The sequence below is a fragment of the Cygnus atratus genome, chromosome Z (genome assembly GCF_013377495.2).
Source record: "Cygnus atratus isolate AKBS03 ecotype Queensland, Australia chromosome Z, CAtr_DNAZoo_HiC_assembly, whole genome shotgun sequence".
NCBI classification, from domain to species: domain Eukaryota; kingdom Metazoa; phylum Chordata; class Aves; order Anseriformes; family Anatidae; genus Cygnus; species Cygnus atratus.
This window is the reverse complement of record NC_066396.1, coordinates 72612089-72631407: the sequence shown is the minus strand read 5'-3', so window position 1 is coordinate 72631407 and position 19319 is coordinate 72612089. Positions and strand designations below refer to the sequence as shown.

At 46.9% G+C, this 19319-nt stretch overlaps 1 protein-coding gene across 1 annotated transcript in view; it reads right to left on the bottom strand.

Annotated features, from left to right (window-relative positions):
* ELAVL2 (ELAV like RNA binding protein 2) overlaps positions 1-18291 on the bottom strand; it is a 90588-nt gene extending 72297 nt beyond the window's left edge. Inside the window, exon 1 of the mRNA XM_050716275.1 lies at positions 18254-18291. The gene's annotated coding sequence lies outside the window, so the exon portion shown is untranslated. The remainder of the gene's footprint in view (positions 1-18253) is intronic.
* Between the last annotated feature and the right edge of the window lie 1028 nt (positions 18292-19319).

Below are 19319 nucleotides of genomic sequence, written 5' to 3'. Positions count from 1 at the left end.
CTACCTCCAAGTCCTAAAAAAGTTAGGAATCACAGAATCATCTAGGCTGGAAAAGATCTTCAGGGTCATCAAGCTCAACCATCAACATTACCTTCAAGTCCCTCTGGCTATAAAATTGTCCACATCACATTGCAAGTTAAGAATTTTTTGCAGCGAAGTGCAATAAACACGGAACAAGGACAGCTATCTTGTTAAAATATCTGAGCCAGAGACAATACCTCAAATACTTACTATCTCTCCCCAGACCTCACCAATGCCTTTCATGCCAAGAGTTCTTCACTACATCTCTGCATCCAAATCCTCCTGAGATCACCCAGTATTATATAACAGAAACAGAGAGCAAGATGGCACTGAGATATACAAGCTGTAAAGAGTTTGGCCACATACTGTTAAAGTGTAAGCACCATGCCTCTTCCACAGCATTACCAGCTTGTAACTGGAAGCAGGATATGCCAGCAGTGTTACTGTCAGAAGTAAATGGCTATAGACAAAGCTTTTATTATTATTATTTTCTACATGGAGTCTCTCTATTGCGTGAAAGCATGAAAGAGCAGGTAGCTCTTTCCCTCCCCTGTTTAAGTTACCACTTAACTTTACAATACCAAAATGAGTTCTACTTGTTGAATTAGAAGTTAGGGACCATTACAAAGCAGGAAATGAAGCAGAAGTTACCTGTGGAAGAACTGGGATATCTAAGTTTGATGTAACAAAACAAACCAGATTTACACTACGTTGTCACATGAACAGGTTTAGCCTGATCACTACAGCCACCTTCAGTCCTTCAACCCAACTGACCACATCACTTACTCCTAGTGCACTGCACTGAAGCCAGCTCCAAACAAAGATGGATGTTGCCCATACCCTGGTCCACAGGACACTACAACCCACCTCTGAAAGAGCCTGAAGCTAGCCAGAACTCAGACGTTCTCCTAGAAGTATGCCCCAAACCTCATTTGCCATCTGAACCAGTATTAATATTCCCAGGAAAAATGCCAAAGGACACTAAAACCGATACACAAGTAACAACTTGGAATAGCTCCCAGTTGACACAAACTGGGTCAGTGATGGCCAGTACCTTTCCCAGTTCTTACCCAGAAAGGAGCACTAATGCACCCCCACATCCAGCTGTCAAAGGATCCTTATTTGGCCCCAAACCACCCATAGGAATTTCCAGAAACGGTTTCCGACAGCCACTGCTCTCAAGAGCAGTTTGTGCAGAGATGCATCACATTTCAGCTTTAACAGGGCTCTGAAGACTATGATTCTAAATATGCAGCCTGTTTGCCTCTAAGCTGATCCCCACCATGAAAACAAAAACAAGTTCAGACAGATCACAGTATTTATTTCTTGATTAGGTCAAGGAAGAGAACTAAATTCTTCTCTCAAACCAACTGCACCATCCAGCTCCTCAGAAAATATTTGACTCTATTACTATTTGTGGAAAACGCTTGGGGTAAAGCTCAACAATGAGTCAAATGTATAGTGGATTCAGAAAGGCTGCTGCCCACATAGTACACAACAATACTTGCTAATTGGTATCCTCAATACCTGTAGCCTGAAGGAGAGGACAGAGGGAACCTGTTAAAGTAGTATTACAACTGTTAAACAGCATCAGGGACTAAATTTCACTTTGAAAGGCACTTCATATAAGAACAGCCAATAGATTCACATTGTGCTGGGATATCTGCTTTTTAAAATATTTTTACAGAATCACAGAATCATCTAGGTTGGAAGAGACCTCCACGATCATGAGTCCAACCTCTGACCTAACACTAACAAGTCCTCCACTAAACCGTATCACTAAGTTCAACATCTAAATGTCTTTTTAAGACCTCCAGGGATGGCAACTCAACCACTTCCCTGGGCAGCCCATTCCAATGCCTAACAACCCTTTCAGTAAAGAAGTTCTTCCTAATATCCAACCTCAACCTCCCCTGGCACAACTTTAGCCCATCCCCCCTCGTCCTGTCACCAGGCACGTGGGAGAATAGACCAACCCCCACCTCGCTACAGCCTCCTTTAAAGTACCTGTAGAGGGCGATAAGGTCTCCCCTGAGCCTCCTCTTCTCCAGGCTGAACAATCCCAGCTCCCTCAGCCGCTCCTCATAAGACTTGTTCTCCAAACCCCTCAGCAGCTTCATTGCTGTTCTCTGGACTTGCTCGAGCACCTCCATGTCCTTCTTGTAGCGAGGGGCCCAAAACTGATTATCTTGGTGTTGTCAGATTCTCTACACGAAGCTTATGTCAACTGAGACCAAAAGCTACAGAACATCTTCCAAAACAACGACCTCTTGAGGAGCACAGATGACAAAGCAGAATCTGACCACAATACCTACCTACCATAGCCTCTCTTCTAGTTTTGTTTTTTTTTTGTCAGATACAGCAAATCATTAACTTACCCCAAAGATCTTTCAACTGTGCTATGAAAACATGGGTGTTGGTTTTTTTAATTTTTTTTTAAAGCAGAATTGAGCTTGCTTTATAGGAAGTAAACCAAATGACTCTGCCATACCTTAGTTCATACCTCTAATAAATGCATGTAACAGGCACAGGCAGACAGATCAGTCTTTCAGACCAGCAGAAATTTCAGGTTTTATATGGTTTAACTCTTAGGCTGCCTTCTATGGAGAAGGGAGTTAGACTCAATCCTCACTGATCCCTTCTGGCTCAGGATATTCTGATTTCTGTGATTACAGAGACCCTCCAAGGACGTAGATGACACTGTCTCTGTCAGCCACAGCCCCACCATCCTTGCAGGTGCAAAGCTTTCCCTTCTCTCCAGCCTCTCTGGCCCTGCTCACTTGCTGCACAAGGCCTTTGCCCCAGAGCTGCCCCCAGCCCCACCAGTGCTGCTGCTGGATCTCTGCTTACCCTGGACAGGTCTGTGCCCTGATCCTGCCTGAATTGCACAGGGTCCTCTCCTTAGCCCCTTCCTCTCACCAGTCCCTGGTTCTCTGGACTGTAGCCATACCCTTGAGAGTATCAACCACATCCCTCAGTTGGTGCTACCTGCAAACTTGGTAAGGGCAAGTTTTCTCCCCTCCTCTAGATCAATGAAAAAAACCATTAAATACATTAGATGCCACAGACTCCACAGAACTTGTAACAAACCTCTAGAAAAATCAGGAACTCTAGAAAAATCATGAAGTATCATGAAGTATTAACCACTACATTTCAAGCTCCAAACTCCCACCAATTTTCCACCTATCTAGCTGTCCCTCCCTCTAGAGCTTCATATCCTGAAGCTATTATAAGAATTCTGCAGGAGACTGCTATCGTGTTAGACTTAAGGTAGACAACATCTCTCTTCATCCACAGACTTTCTTTCCAAGATGTGTTCCACTACAACTTACCCTTGCTAAATCAATGTTGGCTACTTCAATCACCATCTCCTTAATTCGCACAGAGATTACTTCAACAACTCACAGAATGACTTACTCAGGGGAGCCTCACTCTAGTCCCAGATCACCCTTACTGCAATCTTTTAAGAAAAAGAAAACTTGCTTGCTTCAGTCACAAGGAGCCCTCCCTGATCTGTCAAGTATTAGACAGCAACTTCTCCTCTCTGACTTGCAAAATGAAGTTGCAATTAATATGCAGCTGAGTTCACCACCCTAACCCCCACACCAATCTCTTACACCTTTCACATGCTCAAAAAAAGGGACAAAGACCTACCAGAGAGAGACCATTTAAAGGTCTGTCAGTCTGGGGGACGGATGACTGCAGATCTTTAATTGTGATAGTGAACACAAACCACAGTAATTGTCTGTGGTCTAGGCAGCTTGTTAATAGAACCAACTTTGACAACTGATTTCTTTGTTTAAAGAAATAAAAGAATGGAGTAAGTCATATGCCTTGGAACTATTCCCTTCTAAAAATATAGCAAGTCTCCAACATCTTACTCCCTCTTGGGAAGGACATGATCTGTGGCTGTCAGGAATATCTGTTCTACTGACATTTAAAAGCTTTAAATGCCAGTATGAATGAAGACAAATCTGTTATCAGGTCAGGTACTCACACAGCATCAAGCAGATATCCTGTCTTGGGACCTACAATAGTTAAACAGCAAATATCCCTTCCTGCAAGCATAAACTAGAGTCCAGAAGAAAATAAAGGCTTTCACTAGTAACTCCCTGGATGCGCATCCATGGGTCACTTTAAAGCCTGGTTACTCCTTGTTAACCACGAGACAGTTTGGAGAAGCCACACCTCACAGGCAAACAGAACTGAATTTGGAAGCTAAGTTCCTTGAATTGAGGAAAATTAATGTACTGCCAATTAAAATAGATTTAATTAGTAAAAAATGTCTGGCTTTCAGCTAGGATATGGTTAGTTTTCCTCCTACTAGCTGGTATGGTTCTGTGTTTGGGATTTTGGATGAGAATAATGTTGGTAACACTGATGTTTTAAATTGTTGCAGAGCAGTGCTTACACTAAGCCAAGGACTTTTCAGCTTCTCGCTCTGTCCTGCCAGCGGGCAGGCTGGGGGTGCAGCAGGAGCTGGGAGGGGATGGGCCCAGGACAGCTGACCGAAACTACCCAAAGGGGTATTCCATACCATCTGACAGCATGCTGAGCAATTAATGTGTGGTGGCTAGCTGGGGTGGGGGGGCCAGCTGTTCACGGATAGGCTGGGCATCAGTCAGCACGTGGTGAGCAATTGCATTGTGCATCCCTTGTTTGTACACATTATTATTAGGAGTACTATTATCATTTTCCTTTCTTTTCTGTCCTAATAAACTGTCTTTATCTCAACCCACACCCTTTCATTTCTTTATAATTCTATCCCCCATCCCAGAGAGGGAGGGGGAAGGGTGAGCAAATGGCTGTGTAGTGCTTAGCTGCCAGCCAAGTTAAACGACGACAACAACAACAAAAAAATAAAATAGCTTCCTCTCACCCTACCCACATCTTCCAGGCTCAACTTCACTATATTCCTAGTTTCCCCCACCATGGGACAAGTAGGATGGTAATTAGTCACTTCTCCATCACATGTTTCTTGTGCTCCAGCATGAACTCTCCATGTGCTGCAACTCCTTCAGGGAACATCCACCTGCTCCAGCATGAGGTCCTCCACAGGCTACAGCTTGTATATCTGCTCCAGCATGGTCCTCCATCGGTTACCACACACACATCTGCTCCAGCACAGTCTTCTCCATAGACCTCAAGGAAATGCCTGCTCCACTGTGGCTTCCCCAGAGGCTGCAGGAAAGTGTCTGCTCCAGGCCTTGAGCAGCTCCTCCCACTCCAACCTCTGTGAGCAGAGCTATTTCTCTCACTATTCTCCTCACTCCTCTCCACCAGCACATCATTTCACCACTCAAATGTTTTCAGAGGCACCACAGACCAGACTGATGGGCCCAGCTGTGCCCTGTGGTGAAGCCGCTACGAATCTGGCTGGAACCAGCTGCATCCACCGTGGGGCAGTCCCAGCCTCCTCCCCCACAGCTCAGCCTGTGGCCCAGCTGCACAAAGTCTGCCATCAGGACCCAACACCGTGTTACCACAGTGAAGAAAGGCAGTCAGCTCCCGTGGAAAGTCCAGACATAGATCAGCATTACCCAAACAGTAAGCTCCTAGATGGAAGAAGAGGAAGCAACCCTCCTCAAAGTCTTACGTCAAGTTTTCTTGTTCACTGCTTTTCTTACAAAATCCAGGGAGTCCAACAGAACTACATCAACTGAAAGTGTCAGGCTTTAGACAAAGCTGCTCAACCAAAACAGAGCTACAAAAGCAGTAGTTTCCTGGGGTGACGCACCCCACCTAATGCCTACCACCACAATAAGCCCTCCACTGACACACAGTTTTAGTCTGCATAAAGCTCTTTCTCAGGCTACTTCAGTTCCTTCCCTGAAAGTCATGACATTGAGACCTAAAAAGGCTGATTTGCTTTCATTCTCTCAGGGGAGATGAGATTCACAGCCCCCAGCATGGGGCTTTCCTCTCCCCGCCTCCTGAAGCCCCAGGGTGTCAGACAGGCTGCACAGACGGGCCTGATGGAACCTCTACCAACAGCATCTACCAGCTGACCGTGGTAGGTCCTGTGGGCCCGAGCTCCTTGCAAGAGAGCAGCTTCCCCAGTCTCCATGGGAGCTGACACCAGCTGATCAAAAGGCAAGCTGAATCCTACTTCACCTAAAGAAAATTCACCCTTCATGCTTCAGATGAAAAGGTATGGGGGCTTGTTTTGCTTCAGGAGGGAAGAAAAAAACTTTTTAGAAATCTCCGTACAAGATTAAGGAAGCAACCTGTCCACTTCATACACAATTTATAGAGCGTGCTTAATACAGAGGTCCCTCTGCTCTCAGAGGGGCATTTTGTATGTTTAGTTCTCTCCCACCTACCATTGGGCCACACACAAGGCATCCATCCTTGAGGTTACAGCTAGTAGCAGCAAGAAAGGCTATTACCAGCTAGGGTTGCCTGGCACAGAGAAACCACCTAACGTCTCCTCAAGGAACTCTTTTTGACCCAGTACCTAGAGGCCTGGCACTTTTTTGGTTCATGGTGTGGAAAATAAGTTAAATTTCCTGGCCAAACTTAAGATCTGTAAAAAAAAAATTACCAGGAGGGATTAAGAAAAAAAATTCTTCAACATTCGCCAATCCATCTTCAAACCAAAGCAATGCAGAACCTCTGTATGAGGTACCATCAAGTGGTACAGCCCTCAAATGTTTTCAAGGTTTAATTTGAGCATAATGATGCCACCAAGGATGCTATTTGTAGACTGTCACTGATTCAGACCAAAGTTTTAACTAGGTGAGTAAGCTGATCTTCCTGAAGTCAGGAACGAAAAAGCAGAAGGAAGGGCACACCATGAAGACAAGAACTCACCGTCTCTGTAGTTTTCAACAGTATTGCAAGGTAGATGGAATCAGACATGTCTTAACAGTTACCTCAAGATCAGCTTTACAGGATTTTCAAACGTCAGTCACAGACATAGCTCAAGCTACTCATCTTGCATCTCAAGACGAAAGGCCTCTTTACCTTTCCTATATTTACAACACTTCAAATACTTTTATTTTTTCCAGTGATTTCAAACTCCTATTCCCATTTAATCCTGTTATACAACTTGTGTTTTTCCATTTAGGATTAAGAAACCCTTTCATCCATGTACATGTTACAAGCATGTACATCTACACTTGAAGTGTTCAAAGGTTTCCCAGTAGTGTCAGGTAGCTACATCATGCAGTTTATATGCATTTAGGTAGCTCAAAGAAAAGACCTGCATACCTATACTGCAATTTGATGGGAATTTACTCAGTTATCTTAATTTGAACTAAAAATGTAATTGAAATTATATGGCCACAGCTGTTCCTAATAGTCTAACAGCCAGATTTTTCAGACTTACACAAATGAACACAACCCAGCCTTCTTCAGTGACAAAGTCATGAAGAGATATGGCAGAATCCCAGAATGGTTAAATTGGAAGACACTTCTGGAGATCACCAGGTTCAACCCCCAGCAAGGGCACAAGAAGCTCTCAGCCTTTCCTCACAGCAACGGTGCTCCAGTTACTGAAGTCAAGGAAGGCAACATCCATTGCTCTTCCCTCATCTACCACACTGGTCATTTCATTGTAGAACACTGTAGAAACAAGTTGGCCAAACTTGACTTCCCCTTGGTGAATCCACGCTGGCTACTGGTGATGATCTTCTTGCCCTTCACGTGCTTAGAAATGTTTTCCAGGATTAGCTGTTCCATCACATTCCCAGGGATTGAGGTGAGGCTGACCAACCTGTCGTTACCTAGGTACTCCTTCTTGCCCATCTTGAAGAAGGAGACATTTACATTTCTCCAGTCTTCAAGCACTTCTAGTTGCCGTGACCAATGAAAGATTACTGAGAGCGCCCTTGCAACAACAACTATTAGCTCCCTCAGCACTCATGAGCGCATCTCAGAGCCTATGGACTTATTTATGCTCAGTTTGCTTAGTATTCTGACTTTATCCTCTCACCATGGCTGCATTTTCCTGGCTCCATTTTTCCCCTGGTGTCTGAGACCTGCAGTTCCATAGTGCTGTTCTTGCTTGTAAAGCTGAGGCAAAGAAGGCATTCAGTACTTCAGCCTTTTCACTGACCTGTGTAACCAAGTCCCCTGTTTCATTCTGCAATGAGCTCACATTTTCCCTAGTCTTCCTCTGTCATTGATAGGTACATCAAAGACTTTGTATTAAAGACTTCGTTGTTGTCTTTGACATCCCTGGACAGATTCAATTCCATTTGCACTTTAGCTTTCCTAACGTCATCTCTGGATGCTCTGCCAATGAGTCTGTATTCCTCCCAGGTTACTTGCCCTTGCTTCTACCCTCTGTAGATTTCCTTTTATGTTTGAGTTTGGCCAGGAACTCTTTGTATATCCATGCAGGCCTCCTGGAGTTTTTGCTTTACATCCTCTTTGCTGGAATGCACTGCTCCTGAGTTTGCAGGAGGTGATCCTTGAATCCTGAAGAACCTTAGCTTCTCTTCCCTCCAGGACCTTATCCTACAGCATGCTATCAAGCAGATCCCAAAAAGGCCAAAGCCTACTTCCCTGAAGTTCACAGCCATGAGCTTGTTTATCACTCTCTCTGCTTCCCTAAGGATCTTGAACTTATCCATTTCGTGGTCGCTGCAGGCAAGACTGCCTTTGACCTCCACATTCCCAATCAAACCCCTCCTTGTTGGTAAGACTGAGGTCCAGCACAGTGAGTCTCCTCATTGGCTTCTCTATTCCTTGGAGAAGGTCATTATCATCAACACATTCCAGGAACTGCTTATGCCCTCCTGTGTCGTCCCTCTAACAGATATCCAGGTGGCTGAAATCCCCCATAAGGCTGCAAATGTGAGGCTGCTCCCATCCATCTGCAGAGGGCCTTTTCTACTCACCTGGTCAGAAGGCCTGTAGCAGACCGCCCCCCCCCACTATGTCTTCTAACCCTGTTCCCTCTTTAAAAGCCTAACCTATAAACTGTCAACTCCTCATCCATCCCTTGGTAGGGCTATATGTACTCCAGCTGGTCGTTGACAGAAATGTTAACAACACCTCCTTGCCACCCCAGCCTGCCCTTTCTAAAGAATCTGTAGAACATTCTAGCAGCCACTAGAAATAGCCAATTAAATTAAGTCCCTAATTTTGGGCCCTCTGGCAGAATGTACCATGATTATGCAAGATTGATACGTAGAAATGCAAGTTAAATCAACTATGTAGTTTCAGATTCAAGTCAAGAAAAAGGAAAAGGTTCCTACACAACTCATCGCACTTTGTTCTCATGTGTTACTTTCAACAGGAAGCTTGGTGCATTTGCTCATTCCATGCAATACACACCAAAGACTGGTGACGCAACTTAGCATTTCTTCAGGAACATTGACATCTCTTGTTTCCCTACATGCAAATATGGTTCAATACAGGTAACCCTTGCTGCACCTGGTTACGTGCTATTTGCAAAGATAAAAGATGTCATTTACAAAAGAGGAAAATGAATTTGTACTTTTGTTACAGAAACTTTGCCTGTGCTATCTATTCTTCTTTTAGTTCTGAAGTTATCAAGACCAACAGTTAGTAACAGAATCTACATTTCTCCTAATGTTACTCATTTTGAGCAAAAAAACCTTCACAGAGACTTTGTATGCATAGTCTGTGTTATACCTCTTAAATGTGGAAGCAGTCAACTGTTTCATACACATTTAGCTGTGCAAGAAACCTTCCACGTGGGGAAAAAAAAGCTCGGTTATAAATCAGCACAGAAGATATCCTTGGCCATCACAGCTGCATCCAAAAAAGCCTTGTCTCTACCAGGATGACTAGTTTTATATCATTAAATTGTACTGGTTCAGAGGAATTTTCACTACAAGAAGCACTTTCCTGACAAAAATAGCCTTTATCAAAAGACAAGCATGACTCCATTTAATTTTCTTTCAGTTTGCTCAACTGTTACAGAAAAAAATTCAGCTACTGAGTTGGTTAATGAGGCTGCAATTCTCATCTTGCCTACCAACTTCTCAACCATGGATGCAGTCCAAGGCAAGTACTATTGCTATGCCAAGTTTCACAGTTTAACTATCTGAATGCAAAAGCTGCTTCTGAAGTCTTCCTCACTTTATGCAGTTCACTTTGTCAGCAATTTTCCAGTCCCTTTTGGAATGGGTGGGTGCTCTGGCCAGACTAGGAATAGTAGTTTTATGTCAGGAACTCAATTTTGGAATACAACTAAACTCAAAACACATCGAAACAGAATTTATTAATAAACTCACTTCTTTACTACTGAGTGCATACAGTACACGCATAGTTTGTTATGAGAAGCATGTGGTGTTTTAGAGTTATGACTTTAGTTGTCCCTCTTTTGAAAACATAGAAAACAGCTTCTAATGCATGTTGGGTAGATAGAACCACAGTAGGAAGTCTGACAAGATTTCTAAGCATGCTACTAGAAATAAAAACAATATATCCTTAATTACAATTATAGCTGGTATTAGGATGTTAATATGGAAAATATTTAAACACCTTTCCTAAATCAACTGTGATGTGCAAGGAATAGCATTTGCCTCTTACCTTTACCTAGTAAGCGTTTGCTGGTTCAAGACCGGAGATGGATACTAGACAGAAGGAGAAAGTAAACCCCAAGATCTTGCTCTGCGTTGAAATCCGATCGGTACATACGAAATTTAATGCTAATGGATGAATAAAAATTCAGCATTAGTTTTTTGCCATTTCAGGAGGACAAACAAAATGGACGGCACAGAAATGAGGACTCCATTACAAAAGCAGAATGAACATCGTGAAGGCATACATGCCACTAGCAGTGGCGTTACCCATTTATTCCCTATTTAAATGCAATTGCTATGCACATATATGCAAAAAGCAATCATTCAGAAGCACAAATACCTGTTAACAGTCTTTTCTTCTACCATGACAGCCACAGTACTTACTCCCCCTCACAGAGACAGCTTCCCCACCAGAGACCCCCCTTCCAGACCAGAGTTCAAGGGGACCTTCTCCTCCTTCCCCCCTTACATGCACCTCTGAGTCACCTGGAGCAGTGTTGCAGGAAACACTTCTTGCAGCTGAACGAGTGCCTCTGTTCCTGCCCCACTGTTCCATGAGCAGTTGAAAGCCATTTAGGCATCCAGCCTTCTGCACTGCTTTAGACCAGGCACAGATGTTTCTGCAGCACATACGGGAGAAGACTAACCGCAAGGAAGCATTCTCAGATACCCTCAAAATACCAAGGTTAAGCACAGATAAGTGAAGGAGTGCTCTGCATCAGTACTGAAAGTGGAGAGGCATGACAAGCACAGAATAAGAGATGCCAAATTCACGAGGCCCAGTTTAAACACGGGCAAATCCTTGTCCTTTTTCTGGTTGTCTGTATTTCATTTCTGACTTTAGATTTTTGCTAAAGGAAGCCTAAAACAGAATTATTTCTTGAAGGCAATTCATAGCTCCAATATTAACAAAAAGCTATGACAGGTATCACCATGAAATCCACAGCTGATTTTATCTACGTTAAGGCATTACTGAGCTTCTCATGTTGTTACGTAGGAACAAAACCCTGCAGCCCTCTGTACCTTGTGTGCATTTTGTGTTGACTGTCTAAATCTCAAAATGACAGCTTTTGCTTCAAGACTCACAAAACCACTTTTTTCTCCCCAGCAAACTTAATTTAGATATCACAAATGTTAATGACAGACTATATCCACTGCTCACCTTGAAGCTAAAGACAAGGCAAGAGGCCTCTTTCACATGTTCAAGCTCAGCAGCATGCAGGTACAGCTTGAATATCTGCAAAACTCACTGGTACCACTATCTCATCCTGGCAATTCAGCCCACTGGAAGTTGCAGAGAGATTACAGCTTTCCTCTGTCCTGCCTCCTCCTGATACAGCAAAAATCTTCAGTGAATCAATATAACACGACAAGAAACTGAAGAAAACACACAGGAAAGTAGACTCCAAGTATTCCTTCTGAGCACAATTCTACTTTTGAAAAAATATGCAAGACTAGTACTGAAAATATTATGAGAGAGGTGAACAACTGCTACCATCAGAAAAGTCACATCTGCATTACTTTTCCCTTTCCACAGCTGAATCTCCTCCTCTCACCCCTTGTAAGTCAGAGTGAGGCATTTACCTACAAATTTCCATGAAATTCAAGCAAATATTAACTTTGTTCATCTATACTGTAAAGTAAATTCTACTAATTTCATTGCTGTCATTAAGATTAAAACTACTGAAGAACGCAAGTAGTCTGGTCACAAAAAGGCAGCTTCGTTCCATAACTATACATAAATCTTCTTCAGATCAATCTGAGTAAGTATTTGGTTAAACAAACTTATCCTGAGGTGTCTGAAAGCAAATGTAGCTAGCACAGACCTACAGTAAGGCTGCTCGATAAATGCATCGGTGAATACGTTGAACAGCCTTTCCTACCTTTATTTCGACTGTTTTATAAAGCATTCAAACATTTAAGTTGCCCTATTTCACCAGTACTCAGGTATTAAGTAGTTAAGAAATTGCACTGACGTATTTTATGTTCCAACAATTGACTAACTATCCAGTGCGTAACCTCATCTAGATCTACTCCACACTCAGATGAAGATCAGAGAAAGTTCCTGGAGCCCTCTGAGAGCCCACTGTCCTCAGCACTATATTATTTTCTAGCTCGAGTCATTTGGTCATCTACTGCAATTGTAGTGTAGTACCTAGTTTTTTTTTTTTTTTTCGCCTAAAAACAGCAAACCAATATGCTCAGTCTTTCTTGCAACATCTGAATGGTTCATCTGGTCTAAGCATCTGTTTGTGCAGTTTCTGCTGACCAGCAATCTCAGGACTGAACAAGGGAATGAAGAATCAGTGTCAGAAAACACTCTATGAAGTGAAGCCCAGAACCATCTAGAACGATTCTCACCGACCCCAGGCTGGCGCACTCACAACAGCAAAACATTGCTAAGCCACTCAAACTCCTTGTACTCTTCCAGGCTTTCAGAGTTTTTTCCCAACCCGCATATGTCCAGGCTTACTATGACTATCAAAGCAAGTGAAAAAACCCTGCTGCTTAACTACTGGAGTACCACAAAGCACAGTGGCTCAAACGGAACAGAAAACAGTGTGGCACATTGTGAACTCCATCTGGATAGCTTACTCTTGTTCCCAATTGCGTTTTCAAATGTATTGAAGAAAGATGTTCCCATTACAATTCCTGCTTTTATATAGTTACAGCTGCTACAACTCCAGATATTTTGCCAGCAAAATCAGATTTGGAACACTAGCTACTTCAAAACTTGATGCACTTTTAGAATTTCAAAGTAAGTTCAAAAAAACCATGCATTTCTTAAGATGGCTGCAATTAACAGTTAGTAACTATTTCACAGTTTTTACATCTGAAGAACCACTCTCTACAGAACACGGGCTACTAAAGCCAAGTGTCACCTTTCCAAGATACACTTTTTGCAAAGCTGCATGTCAAAAAGTCTAGGCTGAACAGCAAGAACTCCCAAATGCAGAGAAAACCAGCAATTAGCTGTTTTCTAACTGAAGTCTCTGTCAAGTCTAGCACAATACATAGTTGCTCAGTGGCAAAATGTTAGATGCTAGGGGTCCCTACAAATCAACAGCAATGCCTACTGGGTGAAAGCAGCTTGCTCAGTGTTGGTACTTTCTCGAGCTTCAGCAGTAATCAGTCAAGATGCCTGCCTCTCCATGTTATTTTGCCATCAGAAACTCAGGATGACTTGTAAATTTCAACAAGGATTAGACAACAAAACATCTTGATCTGGCCCACAGGTTGTAGTAGTTAAAAGCTATGAATTCTAACGCTGTTATAGCAGCTTCTCCAAACTAATCCTTCTGAGTAAGTGAAATTAGGTAGATTTACACAGACGAGATCAAAAAGCATGCAGTTGCTTCCTTCAGAATTGGAACTACAGACGTCAAAACCCAAAGCACCGTCAGCTAATCCTGCTGGATAGCATTGTGATTTTTTCAATTGATTTGGAGACTGTCAGGACAAGAAAGCTCTGTGCACAAAGGCAATGTTCTCTCACTTTTAAACTCCTAGAAGTAGCTGGTAACATTCACTGCCCTCTGTAGATACCAGCATCTATTAGAAAAGCATTAGAGCAAAAGCAAAGATGGCTTTAAAGCAGGATTGAAATGTATATTCATCACAAATTGAATTTATCCATTAGGTAGCATTCTGTTTTATTGCTATGCAGAACCTCAGTGGCAACAAATATAATCAAAAGTCATTACGCTGCAGGACCGCAAGGGTTTTACCTATCAAAGCAACGTTTCAACATCGCTGCTACTGGGAAGGAGCTTGTGCTTGCATCTTTGTACTATTTTTACCTGCAAAGTCCACCTCTCCAATGGCATTGACTTATTTTAAGGAACATAAAAAGCTGAAGTATTCCTTGGGCTTTTAAAAAAAAGACAATGCTAGATCATGTCATCTATTTCCTACTTAGTCCCTAAATAAAGATAGCTTAGCTCTGTCCCTCCCAAAAGTCTAGCTTAGCTTTACAAAGGCTTTGATAGGATTGAGTCTGGGGCTTTAGCGTGGTTTGTACACAGCCACCCAGAAACCTGGTAAATAATCCAAAAGCTTTTTTGTCCTTTTCTTTTTTTTTTTTTAAGGGCAGATACTCCAAATCAAGTTAGCAGCTGTTTAGAACAATTTAAACTCACTACACCTGGATACCTCAGCTCAAGAGCAGCAGTGCAAGATTTGTAAAGAGGCAATAAATGTATGAGTAACAACAATAAAACCACTAATGAAAGAACCAACACCTCTCACAGCAGAACAGCATTTAAAACACAGCCAGGGAAATGAATGACCATTTATGTTCACCTTACCATGGGAAAGTTAAAATAAATTTACACACAGAAGTTCCATACTAGCATCACTAAGCCAATAAAAAGACTTACACAAATATGACCATGTTGAAGAGGCTTCAGATGCTAAGACTAAAGCAATTAGTCTCTACTGCATATAGAAAGGATAAACCCCTCCACTAGAATAAGAACACACAAAATTAATACATCTATTGCATAAAAAAACATTAGCTCAGGTACAGCCATAAGGCATTTCAAAGTGGCACTAACGCTGCGCTTTGCCAGATCTTAGGAAGTACAGTAAAATTCCTCAGTGGTTTCAAGGTCATTTGTTTGTGTCTGTACTTACAAATGCTCTCAATATATCACTGTATATAAGACTCCAAACATCTACATTTCCAATTAAATCTCATCCCTTCTTTTCCAATTAAATCTCATCCCTTCTTAAAGCAGTATGTATGAGTACCAATTACGTATTTGCAAATATGACTTATGAGCACTGTAAGACACATTCAAAGTCTACGCTTAAGCCACCATCCCCAATACAGCATTTCCAAAAGGCGAGGGAAGGAAGGCAGGACTAGAACCGAACGAACATCACTTCTAGATGCAGAATGCACGGCGTTAAAAGGAAAAATGCAGAACTGAGGCTCTAGCTAACAGCCCACCGTCCACCACCCCATTTACTAGGGTATTTTCTCAACTCTGCCAGTTTAATTTAATATTCGCCATCAAGGCAGAGATAGATAAAGTCAAAGGGCATCAAACTGGCTGCTTTTCAGTATAAAAGCCAGGAACCTCTTACCTTTAAAAGACCACATACATGCTGCAACACACACAGTTCATTTGGTACTGCTATTTTAGCAAATGTCACTTGTAAGACAAGAAGACACTCAAGTCCTATGCAGCTGCTAAATCACAGCACCAAAGTTGTCTCCCAAAGCCCCACGAGTGTTTTAACACATTTTTAAAGTGTTCTGGACTCAACCACACCAGCTACGACCACCACTTTTCCCCCCAACACCAAGAAAAATAAGATCAATTTTCCATCCCTTGCTCAAATGCTCTACACCCACAGCTATCCCTCTGTACACCAACGCGAGTGGCACCCGTCGTGGGGCTCTGGGGGCGACACAGGCATGCTGCAGCACCCAGGGGAGGGCAGGGCGACCCACAGAGCTCCCCCCCCCAGCACCCAAGGGTGCTTCCCCGCCCGGCCCTAGGTGCATGGGAGCGGCGCTCACTGTCAGGGCCGTGCCGAGGAGGGGAGAAAAGTCACCGTGAGATGCTGCGGGCGAGACAAAGGGGGTTGCTCCACAGTGCCTTGCCAGGGGAGCAAGTGCCAAACCCGGCCAATTAGCACCACGTGGGAGGCGGGGGGAGGAGGGGGAGAGAAGAGAAGGCATTAAAAAAAAAAAAAAAAAGAAAAAAGAAATAAAATAATGAAATAAAAAATAATCCTGCGGGGTCGCAGAAAACCCGACGGAGCCCATCTAAGAGGAGGCGTGGGTGGGAAGGAGGGAGAGACGGACGGACAGACGGACACCGCCCGCAGCGGTCCGCCGCTCTCGACGCCACGCTGCAAAATACCTTGGAGTTTGCAAGTTGCCAAGTGCAGCGATCCAACACTGCAGGAAAGACACAGGTTACCTACGACGACAGGGCAGGATGAAAAGCCTCCGCACGCTCCTCGCTTTTACCTTCCCCTCCAGCAGCACCCGCTGCGACCACCCGCCCCCTCGAGACCCCCCACCCCCCACCCCCGCCGCCCCTCCTCCCTCCCCCAAACCGACCCACCCCCCTTCCCCGACGGTCTCCCTCCCCCCTTCCTTTCGCGCCCAACCCCCCCCCCCAATTCCCCGACGGCCGGTGCCGCGGATGCTGCCGACGACCCCCGTGGGGTGTCCTTTTTTGGGAGGGGGTCTGCGCGGCGCCCGCCTCACCCGCTGGCTCTGGGGGTGCCGGTGCCGCCGCCCCCACCCTCCCTCCCTCCCTTCCGTCCGGAACCACCCGGCTGCAAGGAGAAAGACGCGGGCGGTGCCGGGCTGATAAAGGCGCCCACCGCCCGCCCCCGCCTGAGTGACACCGCCGGCGGCCACTCAAGGAGCCCCGCGACCACGGGGCCGCGCCCCCGGCACCGGTCGGAGACCCCCGCCAAGCCTCGGGCACGTCCCCCACGTCCCCCCCACCTCCGTAGGGGACGGACATCGGGCACCTGCGGGGTCACCGGGGGGTCGGCCGTGCCCGTTCGCAGCCGGCCTCCGACGGCAGGTCCCGGGGAAAGGCGACCACCGAGCGCCGCCACCCGCCCCCTCGGGGAAAGCCCCAGCCCCGGCTGCGCCCCGTGTGTCCCCCCCCTTCCGTCCTCCAAATTCCCTCCCCGAAATTAAAAAGAAAGCGTCTTGGAGTCCGGTTCCGCCGCCGGTCCTTGGGAACGCGTCGGGGGAGCACGTCCCGCTATCCGCGTGTCCCGGCTGCGCAGCTCCCCTATTAATTCTTTTCATATGGGAAATAGGTGAGCACGGAGCGACGTGCCGGGCATAAATTAAACAACAATGGTAGCGATCGGGTCCGGTCCCCACCGGGAGCGCACGGGAGCCGCAAGGACAGCGCCTGCCCACCGCCGCCTCCCCCTGCCCGCACCACGCCGTCGGGGGAGCGGAGGGCGAGAGGTGGGGTGGGGGGTCCCGAGGCCGGGACGCCCCGTCCGGAGGCTCCGCCGGCTGCAAACTTCCCCGAGCTCATCGGAGAAGGATCTCCGCCGGCCCGGGAGGGCGAGGGACGGGAGAGGGGGGGCTCCGCCGCCGCGCAAAATGCGCGCACAGCCCCGCCTGCAGCCTGCGCGCAGCGCCGCCGAACAAAGGGGCGCGCCCCCCGCCCACAGCGGGCTCACCACCGGCTGGGGGGGCGCCGCACCCACCCCCCCCCCCCGTCCATCCATCCGCCCATCCATTCACCCCTCTGCCCCCCGACGGTCGGCGCCTTCTCCCCTCCGAGGGCTCGCCGCTTTCCCTGCGCACCCGCGGGCGCTGCGCGCTCCGGGTCCGCCGGTCCGCGGCTAATGCAATTAGGCTGAGGGGGGGGTGTGATTGTGTGTGTGTGGGGAGTGCCTTATCCCGGCTAATCCCCAAAAGCAGGTTTATCTCCTCAAAGCGATCCGCCTCCCGGCGCCCGCGCCGCGTGGGTCCGTCCCTTCGGATGCTCCCGGCGCGGGGCCGTAACCGGAGCCCGACGGGGGGCACGGGGGGGGGGAGGGGGGTGTATAAGTTTTGAAGCCGGGGTGCGCGCACACCTCCCCGCGCGGTCCCGTCCCGCGTGTGCGCGGCGGAGCCCGGCTCGGCGCCGCGAGCGGGCGGCGTGGAGGGGTGGGGGGGTGCGCGGCTCGCACCTCGGGGGTCCCCGCGGCATGCACGGGGTGACGGAAAGAATGGAGCCACAACTTACCTTCCTCTCCTCTGCTTTAAAAAAAAAAAAAGAAAAAGAAAAAAGGAAAAAAAAAAAGTAACGGTGCGGCTCTCCCAGTAAAGAGGCGGTTCTCTGGAGAACAACACGCAAGAGATAAATTGCGGGTAGTTCTGAAAGGATGCAGGAAAAAAAAAAAAAAGAGAGAGAGAGAGAGAGAGAAAAAAAATCAAAACAATCCTCTCCCTCCCCCAACAGTCCGACACTGGGAAAAAAAAAATGTAAAAAAAAAAAAAAAAAAAAAAAGGAGGGGGGTAGAGAACTGAAACGGAGCGCGAGTGACAGGACTATCCTCCTTCCGCGACCCGACGGAACAACACAAAAAAAAAAAAAAAAAAAAGAAGAAGGGGGAGGGATGGAGGGAGGGAGGGATGGAGGGATGGAGAGCTGCGGGAACAAAGAGCCGAGGGCGCTCCGCGGAGCCGGGCTCCTTCCTTCTTTCCTTCCTTCCTTCCTTCCCCCCTCCCTGCCCGCCGCTCCCTTCCTAGCGGCTGCCGGCCGGGCTCCGCTGCTGCATGGCGGGGCGGCGGGGGGCCGTGCCGAGCCGTGCCCGCCCCGCGGATTTATAGCAGCCCCGCCGCCCGGCTCCCTGCCCGCCGCCGACACGGGCTGCGTGCGGCCGCGTGCCCGCGCACGGCGGCGCGCACCGAGGGGGGGGTCACCCGCGCGCGCGCTCCCGCTCCAACACCCCCCCCCCCCCGCCTCAAGCCGCGGCCCGGCGCACGGCACAATGCCATTGGCCCCTCCGGCTAGGCCCGCCCCCCGGGGAGGGGGAGAAGCGCGATTGGCCGCGCGGCACGCCACTCCGGTGGGCGGAGGGGGTTGGGGGGGCGCGGGGCGCGTTGGGCTGCGTTAAGGAGGGGAGGGGGCGCGGGGGGGGGGGGCGGGGGGAGAGGGGTGCGCGCATGGGGCTGCACAGGGGGATGCTACTGTCCCTGACCGTGTCCGTATCCCTGTCCCTATCCGTATCCGTATCCATACATCTATCTATATCCATCCATATCCGTACCCCTATCGCTACCCATATCTATATCCATATCCCTATCCC